The sequence below is a fragment of the Enhydra lutris genome, unplaced genomic scaffold, assembly GCF_002288905.1.
Source record: "Enhydra lutris kenyoni isolate GAN:26980312 unplaced genomic scaffold, ASM228890v2 scaffoldscaffold1, whole genome shotgun sequence".
NCBI lineage: Eukaryota > Metazoa > Chordata > Mammalia > Carnivora > Mustelidae > Enhydra > Enhydra lutris.
In genome coordinates, this window is record NW_019154085.1 from 83,360,580 (window position 1) to 83,386,046 (window position 25,467).

The following is a 25,467-nucleotide window of genomic DNA, read 5'->3' on the forward strand; positions in this document are numbered from 1 at the left end:
TCAGACAAGTTACAAAGATTAGAAAAATACCCAGATTAATTAGGAAATAGCTAATATTCTCATCTTATGGAAAATAATTATCAAGAACGTATGTAGGGAGAGATAATACCGGAGGTATTTAAACTTTGAGCATTTTAAGCTTTGAACTTTACATGCTAATATATGAAACAAACATTTAACAAAAAAAGCAGTAATACAAGTCAAAACCTAACCAAAGGCCTCTATCAACTAAAAATTTGAAATCTTCCATGCAAGTCAGACACAACAACAACAACAACAAAAAGGAAAATTAAACCCAGAAAGCAAAAACCAATCAAGTCTGTTCCAACACTGAAGTCAATTTCCAAACCATATACAGAACCAAAAAGGGGAAAACACTCAGGTCTACAAATGGATAAGCAGTTCCAATACAATCCAAATCCCGACATTTTCCCACTCAGAAACGAATGCAGTGGAGCTTTTCCTGGGGAAAAAGGAAAAAAGCTCTCCAAATGAATTTTTTCAAGTGACATCTAGAAAGTGTGTCTCTTTCTGTCTCTTTCCCTGGCGCCTCATTGGAGGAAGGAGGGGGTTGTTTTTGTATTCTCCCCCACTGGAGCAAGACACAATCAGATGTTAGCTGGAGAAGAGAAACCACTTTTGACAACAGCAAATAAAAATAAAAGTGCCCTTCCTCCTCTGACAGGATGGGCACCCACCTCACACACCCCTCCCCACTCCAACCCCTCCTTCACCCACCCCCCCCAGCACCACCCCCTCCTCACCCCGGAGCTCCACTGCGTATGTGGTTTGGTGCTACTGTTGCCCCGGAGTTAAAGTCAGAGCCAGAGGAAGGCAATGAAGCCCCCACAGACACACTTACCTTTCCTGCCCCCCACTTTTGAGTGCCTTCCCTGGAGCTGTGGAGGATGACACAAAGGGTAATAAAGGGGGGGGAGTGGAGGAGGAGGAGGCGAAGGAGGAGGAGAGCTGGGGAAGTGGCTGCTCCTGGGTGTAGTGAGATGTCTCCAGCCAGGGCCAAGCAGCAGCAGCAGTAGCAGCAGCAGCAGCAGCAGCGGCAGCAGCAGCAGCAGCAAAGGGTCTGTGTTGCTAAGAGGCTTTTGGTCTCTTTCTCTCCTCCTCTCACGGCCAAAGAGGAGGAGGGTGGAGGGGGCTCGGGAGGGAGGCTAGTGGAGGGGTGAGGGGGTAGGAGTCGTGGATGGGGGTTTTCGAAGAAGAAGAAACTCCTTCTTCTTCTTTCTCAGGCTCAATCCCCCTCTCAGGTCTCAGGGCTGGAGGGTGGGGGAAGGAACTCAGCCGCCTTCCCCCCACCCCCCTCAATTCAAGGTTGAAGTGGGGTAAAATTAGTGTCCTGTCCCTTTAAAAATAGAAATAAAAGGTGCCCCCCCTCTGCCACTGCCTCTCTCTTCATCATCAGCTGCTGCTGCTGCTGGGGTCTCTCTGCTGGGGGGGGGAGGGGGGGTTCGGGTAGAAGAGACGGGAGGCACTCACTGCGCATGTCCCTCCCTGACGGGAGGCTGGTTGGTTGAAGGCAGGAGGAGGGGGAGGGGAGGAAATGATACGGTTTCCCAGAAGGCTCCGAGGCACTTGCGACCCGGAAGACATTGTAGCAGGGGGTAGAGGGGCGGGGGCGGGGAGTAGGAGGAAGTCGCTACTCTTTAACACCCCGTGCCCCCCTCCTCTCTCCCAAGGGAAAGCGGAGGAACGGAAGTGGGCGTGGACGGAGACGCAAGTAAGTCACGTGTCTGGGCGGGAGTGGGGCGGGGTGGGAGACGCGGTGCGTGCGCGGGGAATGTCGGGAGTAGTGGTGTACCGTTGGCAGTAGCAGGTGAAGCTGAGCGGACTACGCGGTGAGTGGACTGTGAAGCGGTTCCTGTTGTCGCTAGATTCCTGCTCTGCCCTGATAAGGGCAGACTTTTCTGTGAGAGGTAACACGGGGCAGTCTAGCCTGAAAACGAAAGGCAGGGTCGCCAGAGGCGAAAGGCAAATCGAAAAGAATGAGGACGGAAGGTTGCGGAGACTGGAAATGCGGGAAGGAGCAGGCTTGTCTAGGCCAGGCAGGCCCCTTCTGTCTCGTGGCCTTCCTGTGAGGCTGCTGACGAATCCCTGACGCCTGCAGGTCATCCTCAAGAGAGCAGATCTCTGGCGGGGTGTTGACTACACCCGGTGGTGATGAGGAAATTTGATCCTGCTGCTAAAGAGAAATGGGATCTGTGGCGCTTCTGCAGGTCACTGTTGACTGTTTCTTCAGCTCAGAGCAGGAGGAGAGAAAAGCTCCGTGTGTGAATTTTGACACCTTCGGGCATTAGATGCATTACTTGCATTGGGTATTATGACCATCATTCCTTACTTCGCTATGCGATGGAATTCTGGAGTGGTTTTGGGGGGGAGGGAGCAAGCTGGGAAGTCTTGAATGGAATTTCCCTCCCGTATCTTGGCGTTATTGCTGCAGCACAATGCTTCTGCTTGTTCTGAGAAAAGGGATATGGGATGGTGTAGTCGTCGATGTTGTTACGGTTTATAGAGAAGGGACATAAAATTCTCTTTCTCTAGTGTAGATGAGAAATTTTTAAATGGGCATTTTGTTTTAAGTTTCTTTGGTTACTAGTCTCAGATGGTTTCTCAATTAAATGCCACCTATTTTTGCTGGAAATGTTTCCTTCATAAGATAATAATTTAAACTACTAAAGAATTCATGAATTTACATTAGTAAGCCTTTCTTTCTTTCTTTCTTTTTTAGTAAAATATCACCATTTCTTTTTCATACTCATTTCATACAATCTTAACTAGAGCCATTGCTGTCTTTCAGTTATCTTCTTTGGTAAAAGTACTTTGAAAGATGATCACTCTTTATAGTTTCTTCTAAGACCAGTAATCTAAAATTCCTCATTTTGTTGTATTGGTATTATTTAATTCTGTAATGAGTTCTTTAGGAATACGTTGTCAATTAAAGTTGCTACTTTTTTTTTTTTTAAGATTTTATTTATTTATTTGTCAGAGAGAGAGAGAGAGCGAGCACAGGCAGACAGAGTGGCAGGCAGAGGCAGAGGGAGAAGCAGGCTCCCCACAGAACAAGGAGCCCAATGTGGGACTCGATCCCAGGACGCTGGGATCATGACCTGAGCCGAAGGCAGCTGCTTAACCAACTGAGCCACCCAGGCGTCCCTAAAGTTGCTACTTTTCTGCATTTTACTTCTTATGTTTTGGCAGTGGACCCTATTTATACACTATTGCCTAGTGCTTCTTTCTTGTGTGTAGTTTGTGAAACGGAATTAAAAACTAGACTCTTGTGCCTTAAAATTTTGTTTGTATTGCAACATTTACCACTTTATAAAAGAAAAAAAATTATAGCAAAGCAATATAAGTGCCTTCGGTAACAAATTTAAATTTTTTTTATGTTAAGATACTAAATATGCAAAAAATGCACAAATCATAGGTATGTAGTATAATGAATAATTACTAAGTCAACACCTTGGTGATCACTACCAAATTCAAGAACTAGAACATTCTTGGCATTGGAGACCAACTCCTGCCCCCATCCATTCTTGAATATTCTGCTCACCACTTCCAGAGGTTAACACTAACTGAATTTTTATTGTAATTATTTCCTATTTTTATTTCAAGTATTTTTGTAACCACCGATGTTGGCATTCCTACACGATGCAGATGAATTTTGCCTGTATTTTACCTATATGAAAAGATTATACATTATGTACTACTTGCTTCTTGTGCATCAGTATTTAACTCTGTTAGTGCATTTAGCTGTAGTAATGTTTTTTTCATTTTTATATAGTAATGTCTATAGTAAGTGGTGTGTAGTAAGTCCTTTTATTAATAAACCACAATTAATTTAATTAGTCTAAGTTTAATGGACATTTGGATTGTGTCTAGTTTTTAGCAATTATAAGCAATCCTACTATGAATGTACTTATGCATGTATTTTTATGCACATAGCATTTATTTTTGTACAGTGTAGATTATGCCAAACTTTCCCAAAATAGATCAATTTATACTCCTACCAACAGTATATGATACATAACTTTTTTCAACAGTGTCACCAACAGTTGACATTTTTCATTTTTGCCACATGATGAATGTGGCTTATTATTGTTTTAATTTACAGTGCTCTGGTTATTAATGACTTTGAGCATTTTGTAAAAAATGGCTATTTCAGTTTCTTGTTTGGAATGTCGTTTCTTTACCACAGTGTTTCTTCTGTTGGGTTGTCTATGTTTTACTTAAAGATTTGACCAGTGTGGCAAATATTTTCTGTGTGCTTGGAACATTTCTTGCTTCCTGTATGATTTTCTCTTCATTTCATTTTTTTACTGGCTTATATGCCATTAGTATTATTTTAAATTTATTTGTAATTTTAACTCAAAGAAAGAGGTTCTATACCATAGCCTGCTTGTGGCTGGTCATGGACAACTTGAAATGTGTTTAGTGTTGCTGAGGAACTGAATTTTTAGTTTTATGTATTGCTAATTTAAATTTGGAAATTGATACTTGATTTGGTTGTTGAAAAGCCCTTAAGTATGTTTGGAACAACTTGGATATGTAAATGTACTTTTCAATTGGAAACTATAAAAATAAAGGTCAAATATTTCTGATGACAATTTAGCATCTGAATTGTCATGTTCTGTAAATGTCAAATTGCAGATTTCTGAAACTTAGTATGAAAACAATAGAATAATTTAGCTTTTTATTATAACTGCATGTTGAAATTATAATAAATTAATTTTACCTTTTTTAATGTAGATACTAGAAAATTTTAAATTATGTATGTGCGTGGTATTGTATTTCTCTTGGACAGTACTGTTCTTACCATCAACATTCAGTTACATATGCCTATATTTTTACCATTTTCGGTCTTCATTAATTTTTGCATCTCTCAATTTTCTTTGAAAATCTTTTTCGTTTTGCTTTTAATACTGTTTAGAGTATCTTTAATACAGTTGTACTGAAGGCGAGTTATCTTAATTTTTTGCTTACCTTACAGTGTCTTGTTTCATCTTCAATCTTGAAGAATGTTTTGGGTCTTTTAAACTGTAGACTTTGGTTGTTTTTCAGAATCTTGAAGATAACGTTCCAGTGTGGGTTTTTGCTTTTTGAATTTTTTTAGCTTCCATTAGTGATTTGAGAAGTCAGCTGTCAATCTAATACTTGCTGCTTTGAAAGAAATCTCTAAAAAATGTTTTAAGTTTTCTGCTATTTCCTTATGATATTTTGGATAGAATTCATTTTCCTGTTTTGGGTTGAGATGCTTAAATCTCTGGATCAGTGTCTTTTTAAGAAGTAAATGACCCAATTTTTTACTGTTTCTAACTACTTGCTAAAAATTACAGTTGTGGCTTTTGTTGGCCCAGTATTGGTTATTTGTTGTTTTTAACTGATAATTTCAGTTTCTTAATTTTTTTAAGGGTCTGTTTCTGCTGGTTCATGATTTTTTCCTTGTGTGACTATGTCCGAGTTGTTGGATATGAAAAATTACAGGATTATTTAAGTCTTAGGATAATGGTATCTACTTTAGGAAGGCATGTTTTCCTGGGAAAGTTGATTATGCATGCTACCAGTCCCAAGTCACTTAGTTCATGTTCGACTTCAGATTACTTGTTTTATACACACACACATGCACGCATGCACGCACGCACGCATGCGCTATTTAGCAGGGCTTCAAGTCATGAGTCATATGAGTTCTGTTTTCCATCTAGTTTCTCCCTGATCCTGATGATGTTGCTCTTAGGATCTCAACTTAATTTGGGTGATGATATATTTGCATCCCACTTTTGGTGGATCCTGTGCTTTGATTTTTTTTTTTTTTTCCTCGTAGCCTAGGAAAGCTACCAGCAGCACAGCTCTTCTGTTTTCTCAGTCTGTGGGTCTGCCCATCCAGGGCTCTAACTAAATCCTGAGATCATGACCTCAGCTGAAATCAAGAGTCAGACGCTTAATTGAGTCATCCAGGCGCCCCAAGTTAGTTAAAATTTAGAAAAGTTTCAAGTAGTTTTTGAGTTAATAGTTTAAACTATTATATGTAAAATGTAAAAGTTTAAATAGTTTAAAATGTAAAAGAACATGTTCTTGGAATATTAACTACTTCTACATGGCTTACTAAAAACAAGTTTAACTTATCACAAGTTTATTTTATCACAAGTTTATTCTCCAGAGTGTGTCCCACCAGAGTTGTACCATGGTGGACAGAAATGGTTGGGCCTTTATCCCCACATCTTCCTAAGACCCAGGAAGGTGTGATGTTGGACAGGGTGGCTGTTAAAGCCCCCATATCCCCATCTCTGGGGAAAACAGTTTTTATACTTTTTTTGTCTGATTTTTTTGGTATTTAACTCCATATTTCCAAGTAACATATGCTACCACTTAATTTTTCCATTTTAGGCACTATCTGTTGACTTCCTCTGTGGATGGTGTAAATTTAGGTTTTTCCCACAAATACCCATGCCCTCTTCCAGCATTCCAGTGATACCTTAGTTTTTGGTAGATAACCATTCTATGTCTGTATATTTCTCAATATTTATGATTAATTCAGTCCCCCATACTCTGCATGTTATCAGCATCTCCTCTCCACAGGTTCAGAAGTTTTTGTTATTGTTGTTTGTTGTTGTTGGTCTGTGTTGTTGTTGTTCAACTAGTTCAACCATCATTGAGAATTTCTCCTAGAACATTCTGATCTCCAGTTTAGGCTGGCTGCTTGATATGGCTGCCCCTCATGCAACCTGTCTCTATCCTGTGATGTATCCTCTCTTACATCCCATGTAATTCTTTGCTTGTGTTAATTTTTGCATCTCTGAATTTTCTTTGGGGATCTTTTTTCTTTTTTTGAGTACATGCTTTTAGAATTTCTTTAACTTAGGTTATCATCATTAAAGGGTTAATAGTTATCTATTAAGATTAATAATTGATTTTGTTCGGTCAGTCTCCAGTAGCTAAGTGGCAGATGTTTTGAGGTGTTCTGTACCTCTGAATGTCTTTAGGTTGCCCTAACTTAGTTTGAGTGTAGGATTCTAAGTTGGAAATGTTTTTCTTCAGAATTGCAAAGTAATCCTTAGTGTTTGATATAAAATTTGAAGCTGTATTTTCAACAATTTGCACTTCACTTTTTTATTCCCAGTGGAAGCTCCTGTACCCTTTTTGTTTGAAGCTTATAGAAGATTCTCTTTGTTGTAGCTAGTGTTCTGAAATGTCACGGTGATGTGAGGTGAGTTATGAGTCTATAGGCATCCACTTTGCTGTGCATTTCATGGGTTCTTTTGTCTGGCAACTTGTATTCCTTAGTTCTGAGAAGGTTTCAGATACTTCTGCTCTGATTTCCTTGCCTGTGTTTTTGGCTCTGAAATTGCAATTAGACATTATATTCTTAGATGTATTTCTTCTCTCCCATATTTGATCTTCTCCCAGTCCTTTGCTTTACAGTTTCTTGAATACTTACTTGATTTCTTTAAACATTCAGACTTTAATTTCTATTGTTTTGTTCTTAATTTCAAGTACTTTTTTTGATCTCTGCATTTTTTTAAATGGCATCCTGATTATTTTTCTCTTTCTGAATTTAATTAAAGTTACATTTTAAAGTTTATTTCTGCCTACTTTCTTATCTCCAAGTTATCCTTTCTGTTAGGATGCTCTAAAGGCTTTCATCTTAGAGGCTTTCCTCAGCTATCTTGTGATCCTTGGTTGTGTGTTCAAATTTGTATAAAGAGCATTAAGAAGCTTTTTCATGCTCTCTGAATTTGGCTGAGCCTTGCTTAAATGCTAATGGATCAACCTTTGGGAAGATTTCTCTGCAGCATGTTTGGTGGGGGAATCCTGATACCCACTTTTTTGCTGTTATTTGGAAGCCTTTTCTCTTGGGCTAATAAGAGCCCAATGAAAAGAATTTTCCAGTCTCTTGCCTCTAAGTCAGTGGTTCTCAGCTTTGACAGTATGACCCCCAGGAGACATTTGGCAATGTCCAGAGACATATCTGATTGTTAAGGGTGAATTGCTATTGAAAATCAGTGGGTAGAGACTGCAGATGCTGTTGAGTATCCTACAATGCATAGGACAGCCACCTACAACAAATTAGTTCAAAAATGTCATTAGTGCCTATTGTGAGAAACCCTGTTCATGGCATAAGCCTGAGAACCAGGTGAAAACAGCACAAGAATCACATTTGATATTGTTTTAAAAGATTTTATTTAGTGATAGAGTGAGCAAGCAGGGCCAGGGAATGGGGGAGGAGCAGAGGGAGAGGGACAAACAGACTCCACGGAGCCCTCCGTGGGGCTCCTTCCCATGACCCTGGGATCATGATCTGAGCTGAAATCCAGAGTCAGCTGCTCAACCAGCTGAGCCACCCAGGCGCCCCTGATTTTTTTTTTTTTTTTTTAAATGATACTCTGATCTGCTGTGCCTGGTTATTTCCCAATGTAAATTTCTTCTGTTACTGTATAGAACCTTGTCTTTTGAAGGAGAGAGATAAGGTCTCCATTTAATTTTAACTGTCTTATCACTTCAGTTTTTTGAAGATGAATTCTAGCCCAAATTAAAATACTGGTTATTAAGTGATCTTGTTGTTACGTGTTTATTCTGTTTGAATAGGATTGACCAATGAGACGTTTTATGGAATGCTTAAGTTTGAAAATGAGATATAAGTTGAATGTTATAAATAAAAATGTAGATAAAACCTGGAATTTACAGTTCTTCCCCTTCTTCTATTTCAGTTTTATTCCTCCTTTTCACTCCAGATTCTTTCCTAGGTGCTTATCTTCAAAGAGCATCTGTTGGGGACGCCAAAGTTTTCTTTCATTTCTTTTTTCCCCTTAATATCATATTCTTCTCCCAGTGTCCCTTCTCATCTTCAGTAAAAACACAATAAAATTTTAGATATTTTACTGCTTCTTTGATTAATATGGCAATGAAATTACTATTAAGTTTTAACCAAAAGATTGAGGTCAGAGTTGGCAAGATCAAAGGTCCAAGTGTGTTAGTGGTGGACTTGTACATTTTCGCTTTCTCCCATATGCTTTCATCTTGACACCATTATAAGAATGTACATTTTTTTATATAGATGACCTAGAAATGTCAACTTACATTGTTTTCCCAAGATAATCACGTCTAGATTTGTGTATGTCTTAGTTATTTTAAAATGGATAAAACCCAAAAATATTTTCTTTAAAAGCTGTGTTGCAACTAGTAGCCATTAGACCTCTGTTTGAATCATGTCCAGTGGGCATGTTCTCATATATATTCTTACTTTCATATGTAAATATTCTATTCTTCTGATTTAAGAATAAAAACAAGCAGATGAATTAGTTTTAAAATATTTTTAAAGTAGTTAATATTTCCTTTGACTCACATTATTGTTTAGCAAACATTCCCATAGGGTCATATTCTCCCAAGGCAGATTTTGCCCATACATTGTATTCTACAGAGATTTTTACTTCATTTTATAGGTTGCCTGTTGTACTGACTTGAAAGTGACTGTTTTTTTGTGCTTACATTTCATTTTCACAAATCTTCCATAAGTTTGTGTTCCCACCTGGGTTTTTCACGAATTGTCATTAAAAAGAGTAGAGTTTGGGTCTGTATTTTACCATGTGGTAAAGACACTTTACCATAGTTGACAGCAGGGAAAAGTGAAGGTTGTGACTTTGATCAATCCTTTCTTTTTTTTTCTTTTTGGATTTTTTAAAATTAATAGACTCATTTTTTAGAGCAGTTTTAGGACTTATAGAAAAATTGATCTGAGAGTACAGCAAATTCCCATATATTCCCACTGGCCTAGCTTTCCTACTATTAACCCAGTTTACCTTATTGTTAACATCTTGCCTAGAGTGATGTGTTTTTTGCAGTTGATGAACCAGTATTGATATGTTATTATTAAGGAAAATTCAAAGTTCTTTGTATGTTTTAGATACCAGTCTTTTATCATATATGTATTTTGCAAATATGTTTTCTGTCTGTGGCTTGTCTTAACAGTGTCTTTCACAGGGCAAAAGTTTTTAATTTAAATAAAATTCTTTCCATCAGTGTTTTCTTTCCTGGATTGTGCTTTTGATGTTGTATCTAAAAATTCATTGCCAGGGATGCTTGGGTGCCTCAGTCAGTTAAGAGTCTGATTCAGTCTCAGCTCAGGTCTTGATCTCAAGGCCATGAGTTCAAGCCCCGCATTGGAGTCCAGTGCGGAGCCTACTAAAAACAAACAAACAAACAAAGAAAACACTGCCAAACGCAAAGTAACAGATTTTTTTTTACTATGTTCCTTTTTAGAAGTTGTATAGTTTTACACTTAACTTATGGATTTATTATCCATTTAGTGTTAATTATTGTGAAATGTTTAAGTTCTTTGTCAACTCAGTTTTTTGCCCGCATATGTTCACTTGTTCCAGTACCATTAGACTTTATTTGTTGAATTATCTTCTTTGTCAAAGATATTTATGTGAGTCTGTATCTGACTTTGTTATGTTCCATTTATTTATTTTTCTATCCTTCCACCATTGCCACACTGTGTAGTTGACCCCTGAACAACCCAGGTTGCAACCCCCTGTACAGTTCAAAATGAGTGTATAACTTTTAATTCCCACCCCCAAACTTAACTACTGAGAGCCTACTATTGACTGGAAGCTTTACATATAACATAAGCAGTTTGTAACATGTATTTGGTTTCTAGTATGTAATATATGCTGTATTCTTAAAGTAATCTAGAGTAAAGAAGGTGTTATTAAGAAAATCATAGGGAAGAAAAAGACATTTTCAGTACTGTACTGTACTTGTATATTTAAAAAAGTGTGTGTAAATGGACCCTAGTAGTTCAAACTCTGGTTGTTAAAAGTTCAGTTGTATATATTAGCCTAGCTTTATAGTAAGTCTTGTAGTGGGGTAGTTTCCAATCTCAACCTTTGTTCTAGTGCAGTATTGTGTTGGCTTTTCAGTGCCTTTATCCTTTCCATGTAAACTTTAACATCAGTTTATTTATCGACAGAATAACTTGAGAATTTTGATTGGGATTTCATTGAATCTATAGATCAAGATTGGAAGAACTGACATAACCATACTGAGTCTTCTTATGCATCTAAATGGAGTATCTGTGCATTTATTTAGTTCCTCTTTTTTTTTTTTTTAATTAGAGTTTTATAGTTTTCCTTATGTAGAACCTGTATGTTGTCAGATTTATATCTACATTATGGGATTTTTCTTTTTTGGTACTAATATAAATGGTACTGTGTTTTTAATTTCAAATTCCAGTTCATTATTGGTGTATAGGAAAGCAGTTGACACTGGTGTATTAACTTTGTATCTTGAACTTTGCTTCAGTAGTTTGTGTGTGTATATTCTTTGGGATTTTCTACATACATGATCTGTCATCTGCAAACAGTGTTTTTTTTCTTTCTCCCTGTCTGTATACTTTTTATTTCCTTTTCTTGTCTTACGGCATTAGCTATGGGTTCAAGTAACATTTTGCACCAGTGGTGATCCTTGTTCTTGGTCTGAGTGGGAAAGCAGGCAGTTTCTCAATATGCAAAGTGTTAGCTAGATTTATTTATTTATTTATTCATTTTTTTTTCCCCCATTGAAAAAGTTTCCTTCTAGTCCTAGTCATTCTTTTTTTTGGCTTCCGTTTGACTTAGTTTTTGTTTGTTTGTTTGTTTGTTTTTTGAGAGAAAGAGACAGAGTATGTAAGTGTGCTGCGGGGGAGGGCAGAGGAAGAGGGTGAGAGAGAATCTTAGCAGGCTTTGCCTCTGGATGCTGGGCTCAATCTCATAACCCTGAGATCATGACCTGAGCTGAAATCAAGAGTTGTACACTTAACTGACTGAACCATCCAGTTCCCCAATTCCTAGTGTATTTTTGAATGGGAGTTGGATTTTGTGAAATGTTTTTTCTGCATCCTTGATAAAATATTTTTTTATCCTATTGATTTGTGGATTACATCATTTGCTTTAGGAATGATGAATGAGCCTTGCATATCTGGAATTAATCCCACTTATTTTTTTGTGTATAATTATTTTTATGCATCGTGTGATTGAATTTGTTAATTTGTTGAGAATTCTTGCATCTGTATTTATGGAAGATAATGGAATATAGTTTTCCTTTCTTGTAATGTCGTTATCTGGTTTTCTTATTAGGGAATAATGCTTACCTCATACAATGAGTTAGAATGTGTTCCTTCACCTTTATTTCCTGGAAGAGACTTGATATCATTTGTAAAGAATTGGTATCATTTCTTCCTTAAATGTTTGGTAGAGTTTACCAGTGGACCTATCTTGGCGTGTTAAGTTCTGTTTTGTAAGGTTATTTACTGATTCACCTTCTTTAGTACATATAAATGTATTCAGATTACTTATTTTTTCTTGTATATATTTTATTAGGTTGTGTCTTTCAAAGAATTGGTCTGTTTCATCGAGGTATCAAATTTGTGGGCATAGTTCATAATTTTTTCTTATCATCATCTTAAGGTTTATAGGGTCAGTACTGATGGTCTTGCTCATTTCTGATATTAATCATTTGTGTCTTTTTAAAATCTTTTGTTCTTCGCCTGGCAAGATGTCAATAAATTTTAAATTTAAACTGAGCCAGTTATTTTGTTAATTTTCCTGATTAATTTCTGATCTAATCTATTATTTCTTTTGCATAGTTTGGTTTGAATTTGCTTTTCTTATTTTAGTTTCCTAAGGTAGAAAATTAGGTTATTGATATTTTAGGTCTTTTTTTTTTCCTCTTCTGATAATGTGTGTTCAGTGCTGTAAGTTGTCCTCTATAATGTGTGTTCAGTGCTGTAAGTTGTCCTCTAAGTACTGCTTTTGCTGTATCTCTTATATTTGGTTGAGTTCTGTGTGCATTTTCATTTCCTTCCCAATTTTTATTTTTCTTGATTTTTCTTCTTTGGCCCATGTGTTTTTTAGAAATGTGTTGTTTAATCTCTTACGGTATTTTATTGGTCTCTTTCTATTATTTGTTTTTAGTTTAATTTCTTCATAATGTTAGAGCATACTTTATATAATTTCTGTTCTTTCAAATGTGAGGTGTATTGTATGGTTCAGAATGTGGTCTTCATTGGTGAATGTGCATATGAGTTTGAGAGGAACGTGTATTTTGTTCTTGCTGAATGCAATATTTTATAAATATCAATTAAATTCATTTGACTGATGGTCATGTTCAATTCAGGTATGTCTTTCCTGATTTTCTATCAGTTACCAATAGATATTGAGGTCTCCAAATGTAAGAGTAATTCATCACTTTCTTTTTACATTTCTATCACGTTTTTACTTCGTGTATTTTGACCCGCCATTAGGCGTGTACACAAGGATTATTCTATCTTATTGGAGAATTAACTTTTATCCTTTACCCTTTATTCCTGATATGTCTGCCTCCTTCTTCTGTACTTTCATCTGTTTCATTATATTTAAAGTAGGTCTCTTGGAGACCACATATTATTGGGTCTTGTTTTTATACCCATTCTGACAGTCTCTTTTTCATTTGTTGTATTTACTTCAACAACTGATATTTAAAGTCCTTACTGATATAGTTGGATTAATAGCTACCAGATTTATTGCTATTTTCCCTTTGTTGCCTTGTTCTTTGTTTCTTTTTTTGTCCTCCACTCTTTTTCTGCCTTCTCTTATTTTGACCTTTTTACATTATTCAGGGCTTTTCCCTCTCTCTCACAGGATATATTATACTTTTAAAAAAATTTCTCTCAGTGGTCTTGGTACAATTGCTATGTACATGTGTGAGCAATCCAAACCCATTTTCAAAAAACAATACACCATTTAATGGTTAGTACAAGTATCATGTAACAGGGTATTTGTAATTTCGTACTCCAGTTCCTTATGATATTTTTGCTATAATCATGTGTATATTGTTAAGCATATAGTATAGCAGCATACTTTATTTCTCTTTTAATGTTTATGATTTTTGGTTCATTCTTAGAAATTTCCATCTTTGCTTAAAATGCCCATCTGTAATTGCAGGTTACCTTTTTTCTCCATTAGCGCCCTTAACATACTAGTCACAGTTGTTCTATACTTCCTGTATGTTAATTTCAAAAATCTTTGCTAAAAAATCAAAATTTCTGTCACAGAATTTCAAAATTCTGTCTCTTTAAGCTGTATCTTTTTTTTTTCCTTTTAGTATGCCTTGTAACATTATGTTAAACAGAATTGTACTGTGTATAAAGAACTGAGGTAAATAAGTCTTTAGTGTGAGGTTTTTGTATTTATTCAGCTTAAAGGTAGACTGTGTTTATTGTTTGCTGTACCCATAGGTGTTAGAAGCTGAAATTTGCTCTTGTGTTTTTGCTTTTGTCTCCATCATTTTCTTTGGAATTCCCAGAGATTTCATAAACAGGCTCTGAGCATTCTTCTTTCACTTGTAAATCCCTGCTTTAATACGGGAGCCCTTTTAATACGGTAGGAAGATGTTAGGGGAGGGGAAGCATTATATATTCCTATAATTAGATTTTAGATTTTGTTCTGTGTGAGAGTCTTTGCTCTTGGGCTATGACCTTTACAGGTACTTCTCAGCACCCCCCCCCCCCCCGCATAAATACACACAGGTTACCCCCTTTAGGTGAGTCAGGTAGGCAAGAAGAGGCGTGAGTTGGGTATTTCTCTTCCCCAGGTCAGTTAGGGTTTGGTGAAATAGCTTGCTTTGTAGGCAAGCCTTGTTAGGGATAGAATGCTCTGGATGTATTTCAGTATGCCTGTTTTTCTCTTATCCCTGTTAAAACAGGAGGAAATATTTTTCTAATCCTCTCTGCAAACCTAATAGGGTTCCTGGAGGTAAAACTCAGAAAAGTAAGGAGTTTTCCCTAAGACTGGGCCCTGCTGGAGTTTTTAACTTTTAAACTTAATCAATGTTGAGTCTCCAGCAATTTGTCCATTGCGTTTTAAGTTTTCATACTTTGGAATTGCTTCCACTGCCGTATCTGTTCCTGGGCTTCTGCTCCAGTAAGCTGTGATTCTGTATGCCTGTGTATATTTAATATTGGAAGAAACAGTTGTGCCCTAAGACCTCATTCTTACAGATCTTAGATCTTAGAGTTGTTTTTTCAGTTTGTTCAGGTTTTCTTTTGCTGTGAGGACAGGAGTGTCAACCTTCAGGCTCCTTAAATGCTGGACAGAAAGCGTGGTCTTTTTTGAACAAACAATTGTGGGGGTGCTTGTGTTTGTTTGCTTATTTTAAAACCAAATCAGTCAAGATTATAGTTAAAGAGTAATTGTCTTTCATTATGTGTGTATCATAGCATAGTTAGCTTCCTACCCCTGGATATTTAATTTTCCTTTTTATAATCAGATATATTAAACATTTTTATAGCTAGGTATTTGTGTATGTCTGTAACTGTTTCTTTTGAGTACATTTCTGGAAGTGGAATTGGAAGATTCAAGTCTGTATAAAATTGAGTCTTCCAATAATATGTTTGTACTACCATTCTGTGTTGCTTGCATTATCCACAACCTCACCAATACAGACTATTGTCTTAACTCAAGAGCAGACATTTTAATCTATATGCCAAAAATTATATAATTTAATCTTTTAAATTTAGTTTTAATGAGAAAGAACCGCATTTTATTTTTTATTCATTTTTTAAGGATTTTATTTATTTGAGAGAGAATGGAAGTAAGAGAGAGCTATGAGAGGGGAGAAGGTCAGAGGGAGAAGTAGGCTCCCTGCTGAGCAGGGAGCCCAATGCAGTACTCGATTCTGGGATTCTGGGATCATGACCTAAGCCGAAGGCAGTGGCTTAACCAACTGTGCCACCCAGGCACCCCAAGAACTACATTTTAAAGATGAAGTTTACTTTGTTCACTTCCTAAGCTTTTTTTGTTGTTCAAGTATAGTTAACATACAGTTACTACTTTAAGGTGTATAACATGATTCAACACTGTACCTTCTCACTGCCCATCAAAATAAGTGTAAGCTTTATCTCCTTTACCTATTTTAACCATCTCCCAACCCACCTACTCTCTGGCAACCACCAGTTTGTTCTCTGTACTTAAGAGTTTGATTTTTTGTCTCTTTTTTTTCTTTGTTTTGTTTCCTAAATTCCACCTATGAGTGAGGTCTTATGGTATTTGTCTTTTTCTGATTGACTTATTCACTTAGTGTTATATCTTACAGGTTCATCCACATTGTTGCAGATGACAAGATCTCACTTTTTCTTCATGGCTGAGTGATGTTCCGTTATATTATGTATATATATTCCAATGTATATGTCCACCACATCATCTTTATCCATTCATCTGTGGATGGACAGTTGGCTTGCTTCCATATCTTGGCTATTGTAAATAATGCTGCAATAAATATAGGGGTATATATATCTTTTTTAAATTAGATTTTTATATTTTTTGAGTTATTACCTAGTAGTGCAATTACTAAATCATTTGGTAATTGTATTTTTAATATTTGAAGAACTTCCATACTGTTTCCACAGCAGCTGCACCTGTTTGCATTCTCACCAGCAGTGCATGAGGGTTCCTTTTTTTCCACATCTTTTCCAATACTTGTTGTGTCTTATATTTCAGATTTTAGCCGTTTGACAGGTATAAAGTGAGAGGTTTTTGTGGTTTTAATTTGCATTTCTCTGATGATTAGTGGTACTGAGCGTCTTCTCATGTTTGTTGACCATTTGTATGTCTTTGGAAAAATGACTACTCAGGTCCTCTGCCTACTTTTTAATTGGGTTTTGTTTTTTTGGTTTGAGTTGTGTAAGTTCTTTATATATTTTGTGTGTGTGTGTGTGTGTGTGTGTGTATGTATATAAATCTTTTATTAGATATATCATTTGTAAATTTCTTCTCCCATTCAGTAGGTTGTTGTTTAATTATTTATTTATTTATTTATTTATTTTGCTGTGCAGAAGCTTTTTATTTTGGTTTAGTTCCACTAGTTCAATCTTGCTTTTGTTTCCCTTGCCAGAGGAGACCTATCTAGAAAAATGTTTCTACGGCCAATGTTAAAGAAATTACTGCCTGTGTTTCCTCCTAGGAATTTTATGGTTTCAGGTCTCCCATTTAGATCTTTAATCCATTTTGATCTTACTTTTGTACGTGTTGTAAAAAAGTGGTCCAGTTTCATTCTTTTGCATGTAGCTGTCCTGTTTTCCCAGCACCATTTGTTGAAGAGATTGTCTTTTTCTTACTGTGTATTCTTACCTCCTTTGTCATAGATTAATTCACTCTAAAAGTGTGGGTTTATTTCTAGACTTTCTATTTTCTGTTGATCTTTTATCTGTGTTTGTGCCAGTATACTCTTTGGATTACTACAGCTTTGTTGTAAACCTTGAAATCTGGGATTGTAATGTCTTCAGCTTTGTTCTTCCTCAAGATTGATTTGGCTATTCAGGATCTTTTGTGATTCCATACAAATTTTAGTATTATTCATTCTAGTTTTCTGAACAGTGCTGTTGGTATTTTGATAGGGATTTGCATTCAGTCTGTAGAATGTTTTGGGTTAGTATGCACACTTTAACAATATTAGTTCTTCCAGTCTGTGAGCATGGACTATCTTTTAATTTGTGTTGTCTTCAATTTCTTTCATCAGTGTATTATGGTTTCAGCATAACACACTTAATCTTAACTTTATTCCCAGGTATTTTATTAATCCTGGTGTAATTGTAAATAGGATTGTTCTCCTAATTTCTCTTTCTACTACTTCATTGTTAGTGTATAGAAATGCAACAGATTTTTGAATGTTGATTTTGTATTTTCAGACTTTACTGGATTCATTTATCAGTTCTAGTAGTTTGGTGGAGTCTTTAGAGTTTTCTATATATAATGTCATTTCGTATATAAATAGTGAAAATTTTACTTCTTCTTTACCAATTTAGATACCTTTTCTTTATTTTCCTCATCTGAGTACTGTGGATAGGACTTCCAGTACTATGTTGAATAAGATTGGTGAGAGTGGACATTCTTGTCTTGTTCCTGACCTTAAAGGGAGGGCTCTTGGGTTTTCCCCATTGAGTATGTTAGGTGTGGGTTTTTCATATATGGCCTTTATTATATTGAGATTTGTTTCATCAGAACCTATTTAGTTGAGAGTTTTTGTCATGACTGCAGGTAGTACTTTGTTAAGTGCTCTTTCTGCATCTATTGAGATGATCATATGGTTTATATCTTTCTCTTATTAACGTGAAATATTATGTTGATTGAGTTGCAAATACTGAACCACCCTTGCATCCCTGAAATAAATCCCACCTGGTCATGGTGATTTTTTTTAATGTATTGTTGTATTTCTTTTTGCTGTTATTTTGTTGAGGCTTTTTGTTCCTGTGTTCATCAGAGGTATCAGCTTGTAGTTTTCTTTTTTTGTGGTATCTTTATTTGGTTACTCTCTTCTGTTTCTTGAAATAGTTTGAGAAAAATATTAACTCTTTTTTAAGTGTTTGGTAGGATTCGCCTCTGAAGTGGTCTCTTGGACTTTTTTTTTTTTTTTTTTTAATAATTTATTTATTTACTTTAGAGAGAGAGCACATGCATGCGAGCAGGAGGAGGGACAGAGGAAGAGGGAGGGAAAGAATCCTAAGCAAAGTGTGCCCTGAGTAGGGAGTCCCAACACAGGGCTCCATGTCATGACCTGAGCCAAAACCAAGAGTTGGGTGCCCAACTGACTGAGTCATCCAGGCATCCCTGGTCTTGGACTTTTGTTTGTTGGGAGTATTTTGGATACTAATTCAATTTCATTGCCAGTAATTGATCTGTTCAGATTGTCTTTCTTCCTGATTGAGTTTTGGTAGGTTGTATGTTTATAAGAATTTATCCATTTCTTTTAGGTAGTCCAATTTGTAGGCATATGATTTTTCCCAATGTCTTATAATTCTTTGGACATCTGTGATATCAGTTGTTGCTTCTCCTTCATTACTGATTTTATTTGAGTCCTCTCATTTTTTTGATGAGTTTGGCTAAAGATTTGTTGATACTATTGATTTTTTCAAAGAACCACCTCCTGGTTTCCTTGATCTGGTCTACTGTGTTTTTAGTCTCTTTTTTCCTTATTTTACTTTAATCTTTATTTCCTTACTTCTACTGACTTTGGGCTTTGTTCATTCTTTAGCTAGCTCCTTTAGGTGTAAGATTAGATTGTTCAAGATTTTTCTTGGTTCGTGAGATAGGCCTGCATTGCTATAAACTTCCCTCTTAGAATAGTTTTTGCCGCATCCCAAAGGTATGGATGTTGTGTTCAGTTTCATTTGTCTCCCTGTATTTTTTTTCTCTTTGATTTCTTGGTTTACCCATTCATTGCTTAGAAGCATGTTATTTTGCCTCCATGTGTTTGTGTTCTCAAGACTTTTTCTTCTGATTGATTTCTTTTTTGTATTATTGTGGTTGGAAAAGATGCATGATATGATTTTAATCTTTGAATTGAGACTTGTTTTGTAGCCTAATATACGATCTGTTCTGGAAGAAAAGTCTCTATGCACTTGAAAATAATGTATATTCTGCTGGTTTTTTTTTTTTTTAAAGATTTTATTTATTCATTTGACAGAGAGAGAGAGAGAGAGATTACAAGTAGGCAGAGAGGCAGGCAGAGAGAGGAGGAAGCAGGCTCACTGCTGAGCAGAGAGCCCGATGCGGGCCTCGATCCCAGGACCCTGAGATCATGACCTGAGCCGAAGGCAGAGGCTTAAACCACTGAGCCACCCAGGAGCCCCTATTCTGCTGGTTTTGATTGGAATGTTCTGTATATATCTGTTAAGTGCATCTAGTCCTACTCCTGTTAATTTCTTTTTCATGTGTGTTATTAATTGCTTTATGTATTTAGATCTTCCCATGTTAGGTGCACAAATATTTACAGCTATTATACCCTCTTTTTGGCTTGTTCCTTTTTTTTTTTAATTTTTAGATTTTTTAATAAATGTATGATATATTTTTATCCCCAGGGGTACAGGTCTGTGACTTGCTAGGTTTACACATTTCACAGCACTCATCATAGCACATACCCTCCCCAGTGTCCATATCCCCACCCCCCCTTCCAGCCCCCCTCCCCCCAGCAACCCTCAGTTTGTTTTGTGAGATTAAGTCTTTTATGGTTTGTCTCCCTCCCAATCCCATCTTGTTTCATTTATTCTTCTCCTACCCCCTTAACCCCCCATGTTGCATCTCCACTTCCTCATATCAGGGAGATCATATGATAGTTGTCCTTCTCCGATTGACTTATTTCGCTAAGCACGATACCCTCTAGTTCCATCCACGTCGTCACAAATGGCAAGATTTCATTTCTTTTGATGGCTGCATAGTATTCCATTGTGTATATATACCACATCTTCTTTATCTATTCATCTGTTGATGGACATCTAGGTTCTTTTCATAGTTTGGCTATTGTAGACATTGCTGCTATAAACATTCGGGTGCACGTGCCCCTTCGGATCACTACGTTTGTATCTTTAGGGTAAATACCCAGCAGTGCAATTGCTGGGTCATAGGGTAGTTCTATTTTCAACATTTTGAGGAACCTCCATGCTGTTTTCCAGAGTGGTTGCACCAGCTTACATTCCCACCGTGTAGGAGGGTTCCCCTTTCTCCGCATCCTCACCAGCATCTGTCATTTCCTGACTTGTTAATTCTAGCCATTCTGACTGGTGTGAGGTGATATCTCATTGTGGTTTTGATTTGTATTTCCCTGATGCTGAGTGATGTGGAGCACTTTTTCATGTGTCTTTTGGACATCTGGATGTCTTCTTTGCAGAAATGTCTGTTCATGTCTTCTGCCCATTTCTTGATTGGATTATTTGTTCTTTGGGTGTTGAGTTTGCTAAGTTCTTTATAGATTCTGGACACTAGCCCTTTATCTGATATGTCATTTGCAAATATCTTCTCCCATTCTGTCAGTTGTCTTTTGGTTTTGTTAACTGTTTCCTTTGCTGTGCAAAAGCTTTTGATCTTGATAAAATCCCAATAGTTCATTTTTGCCCTTGCTTCCCTTGCCTTTGGCGATGTTCCTAGGAAGATGTTGCTGCGGCTGAGGTCGAAGAGGTTGCTGCCTGTGTTCTCCTCAAGGATTTTGATGGATTCCTTTCTCACATTGAGGTCCTTCATCCATTTTGAGTCTATTTTCGTGTGTGGTGTAAGGAAATGGTCCAATTTCATTTTTCTCCATGTGGTTGTCCAATTTTCCCAACACCATTTGTTGAAGAGCCTGTCTTTTTTCCATTGGACATTCCTTCCTGCTTTGTCGAAGATTAGTTGACCATAGAGTTGAGGGTCTATTTCTGGGCTCTCTATTCTGTTCCATTGATCTATGTGTCTGTTTTTGTGCCAGTACCATGCTGTCTTGATGATGACAGCTTTGTAATAGAGCTTGGAGTCCGGAATTGTGATGCCACCAATGTTGGTTTTCTTTTTCAATATTCCTCTGGCTATTTGAGGTCTTTTCTGGTTCCATATAAATTTTAGGATTATTTGTTCTTTTTCTTTGAAAAAAATTGATGATATTTTGATAGGGATTGCATTAAATGTGTAGATTGCTTTAGTTAGCATAGATACTTTCACAATATTTTTTCTTCCAATCCAGGAGGATGGAACATTTTTCCATTTCTTTGTGTCTTCCTCAATTTCTTTCGTGAGTACTTTATAGTTTTCTGATATAGATTCTTTGCCTCTTTGGTTAGGTTTATTCCTAGGTATCTTACGGTTTTGGGTCCAATTGTAAATGGGATTGACTCCTTAATTTCTTTTTCTTCTGTCTCATTGTTAGTGTAAAGAAATGCAACTGATTTCTGTGCATTGACTTTATATCCTGACACTTTACTGAATTCCTGTACAAGTTCTAGCAGTTTTGGAGTGGAGCCTTTTGGGTTTTCCACATATACTATCATATCATCTGCAGAGAGTGATAGTTTGACTTCTTCTTTGCCAATTTGGATGCCTTTAATTTCTTTTTGTTGTCTGATTGCTGAGGCTAGGACTTCTAGTACTATGTTGAATAGCAGTGGTGATAATGAACATCTCTGCCGTGTTCCTGACCTTAGCAGAAAAGCTTTCAGTTTTTCTCCATTGAGAATATTTGCAGTGGGTTTTTCATAGATGGCTTTGATAATATTGAGGTATGTGCCCTCTATCCCTACACTTTGAAGAGTTTTGATCAGGAAGGGATGCTGCACTTTGTCAAATGCTTTTCAGCATCTATGGAGAGTATCATATGGTTCTTGTTCTTTCTCTTATTAATGTATTGTATCAATTGATTGCTTTGTGGATGTCGAACCAACCTTGTAGCCCTGGAATAAATCCCACTTGGTTATGGTGAATAATCCTTTTAATGAACTGTTGGATCCTATTGGCCAATATTGGTGAGAATTTTCGCATCTGTGTTCATCAAGGATATTGGTCTGTAATTCTCTTTTTTGATGGGATCCTTGTCTGGTTTTGGGATCAAGGTGATGCTGGCCTCATAAAACGAGTTTGGAAGTTTTCCTTCCATTTCAATTTTTTGGAACAGTTTCAGAAGAATAGGAATTAATTCTTCTTTAAATGTTTGGTAGAATTCCCCCGGGAAGCCCTCTGGCCCTGGAGTTTTGTTTGTTTGGAGATTTTTGATGACTGTTTCAATCTCCTTACTGGTTATGGGTCTGTTCAGGTTTTTTATTTCTTCCTGGTTCAGTTGTGGTAGTTTATATGTCTCTAGAAATGTATCCATTTCTTCCAGATTGACAATTTTGTTGGCGTAGAGTTGCTCGTAGTATGTTCTTATAATTGTTTGTATTTCTTTGATGTTGGTTGTGATCTCTCCTCTTTCATTCATGATTTTATTTATTTGGGTCCTTTCTCTTTTCTTTTTCATAAGTCTGGCCAGGGCTTTGTCAATCTTATTAATTCTTTCAAAGAACCAGCTCCTAGTTTCGTTGATTTGTTCTATTGTTTTTTTGGTTTCTGTTTCATTGATTTCTGCTCTGATCTTTATGATTTCTCTTCTCCGGCTGGGTTTAGGCTTTCTTTGTTGTTCTTTCTCCAGCTCCTTTGGGTATAGGGTTAGTTTGTGTATTTGAGACTTTTCTTGTTTCTTGAGAAAGGCTTGTACCACTATGTATTTTCCTCTCAGTACTGCCTTTGTTATTTCCCACAGATTTTGAACCGTTGTGTTTTCGTTATCATTTGTTTCCATGAGTTTTTTCAATTCTTTAATTTCCTGGTTGACCCATTCATTTTTTAGAAGGATGCTGTTTAGTCTCCAAGGATTTGGGTTCTTTCCAAATTTCCTCTTGTGATTGAGTTCTAGCTTCAGAGCTTTGTGGTCTGAAAATATGCAGGGAATGATCCCAATCTTTTGATACAGGTTGAGACCTGATTTATAACCGAGGATGTGGTCTATTCTGGAGAATGTTCCATGTGCACTAGAGAAGAATGTGTAATCTGTTATTTTGGGATCGAATGTTTGAATATGTCTGTGATGTGCATCTGGTCCAGTATGTCATTTAAGGCCTTTATTTCCTTGTTGACCTTTTGCTTAGATGATCTGTCCATTTCAGTGAGGGGAATTTTAAAGTCCCCTGCTATTATTGTATTATTGTTGATGTATTTCTTTGATTTTGTTATTAATTGGTTTATATAGTTGGCTGCTCCCATGTTAGGGGCATAGATATGTAAAATTGTTAGGTCTTCTTGTTGGACAGACCTTTTGAGTATGATATAGTGTCCTTCCTCATCTCTTATTATAGTGTTTTCCACCCCCTCAATTTAAATCTGGAGATGTCTTTGGGTCTAAAATGAGTTTCTTGTAGGCAGCATATTGATGGGTTTTTTTAATCCATTCTGATATCCTGTATCTTTTGATTGGGGCATTTAGCCCATTAACGTTCAGGGTAACTATTGAGAGATATGAGTTTAGTGCCATTGTATTGCCTGTAAGGTGACTGTTACTGTATATTGTCTCTGTTTCTTTCTGATCTACTACTTTTAGGTTCTCTCTTTGCTTAGAGGACCCCTTTCTGCTTAGAGGACCTGTAGGGCTGGTTTGGTGTTTGCAAATTCTTTCAGTTTTTGTTTGTCCTGGAAGCTTTTTATCTCTCCTTCTATTTTCAATGATAGCCTAGCTGGATGTAGTATTCTTGGCTGCATGTTTTTCTCGTTTAGTGCTCTGAATATATCATGCCAGTTCTTTCTGGCCTGCCAGGTCTCTGTGGATAAGTGTGCTGCCAATCTAATGTTTGTACCCTTGTATGTTACAGACTTCTTTTCCCGGGCTGCTTTCAGGATTTTGTCTTTGTTGCTAAGACTTGTAAATTTTACTATCAGGTGACAGGGTGTGGACCTATTTTTATTGATTTTAAGGGGCATTCTTTGCATCTCCTGGATTTTGATGTTTGTTCCCTTTGCCATATTAGGGAAATTCTCTACAATAATTCTCTCCAATATACCTTCTTCTCCCCTCTTTCTTTCTTCTTCTTCTGGAATCCCAATTATTCTAATGTTGTTTCATCTTAGGGTGTCACTTACCTCTCGAATTCTCTCCTCATGGTCCAGTATTTGTTTGTCTCTCTTTTGCTCAGCTTCTTTATTCTCTGTCTTTTAGTCTTCTATGTCACTAATTCTTTCTTCTGCCTCATTTATCCTAGCAGTAAGAGCTTCCATTTTTTATTGCACCTCATTAATAGCTTTTTTGATTTCAACTTGGTTAGATTTTAGTTCTTTTATTTTTCTAGAAAGGGCTCTTATTTCTCTAGAGAGGGTTTTTCTAATATCTTCCATACCTTTTTCGAGCCCGGCTAGAACCTTGAGAATTGTCATTCTGAACTCTAGATCTGTCATATTACCAATGTCCGTATTGATTAGGTCCCCAGCCTTCAGTACTGCCTCTTTTTCTTTTTTTTTTGTGGTGAGTTTTTCCACCTTGTCATTTTGTCCAGATAAGATTTGCTTTCTCATCCTCTGGAATTCCGCTGTTCTCCTTGGTGAGTGAAGTTGGTCTTGGCTGGGTTTCTTGTTGATCTTCTGGGGGAGGGGCCTCTTGTAGTGATTCTCAAGTGTCTTTGCGGGAGGCGGAATTGCCCCACCCTTATCAGGGGCCAGTCAAAGTAATCCACTCGGGTTTGCTTTCGGGAGCTTTTGTTCCCTGAATGCTTTCCGTAGAGTTCCGGAGGACAGGAATGAAAATGGCGGCCTCCCCATCTCCGGCCTGGAGGAGCCGAGAGCTTGGGGTCCCACTCCTCAGTGCACCCTCAGAGAAAAGCGCCCAATAGCTCCCGTCTCCCTGGCCTCTGGTCACGCTTGGAGAAAAGCGCTCAATCGATTGCGCTTGGGGGAAAGTGCTCGGTCGCTTCCATCTCCTTGGCTTCCACCTGCGCTCCGAGCTCACCCAGCCTGTGACCAGTTCAATATAACCCTGAGCTGAGAGCTCACTCCTCGGCTTTGTTGCTGTAGCCAGCTTCTCCGCTCTAATACGTGCGAGGTCTGCGACACTCAGACACCTTCGGTCCTTCTGTGACCCCGCGGGATCTAGAGTTACACTGACCCCACATGGGCTTCCCCCTGGTTTAACCTC

The 25,467-nt window shown here is 37.3% G+C and overlaps 1 protein-coding gene across 3 annotated transcripts in view; it reads left to right on the plus strand.

Moving 5' to 3' along the window:
• Positions 1-1,803: 1,803 nt before the first annotated feature.
• Positions 1,804-25,467, plus strand: part of LOC111145952 (origin recognition complex subunit 4) — a 96,505-nt gene continuing 72,841 nt past the window's right edge. Inside the window, exon 1 of one of the 3 annotated variants that reach the window (XM_022501284.1) lies at positions 1,804-1,850. The gene's annotated coding sequence lies outside the window, so the exon portion shown is untranslated. Of the gene's footprint in view, positions 1,929-25,467 lie in introns of all 3 variants that reach the window. The other 2 variants (XM_022501303.1, XM_022501295.1) reach the window with 2 other exon arrangements.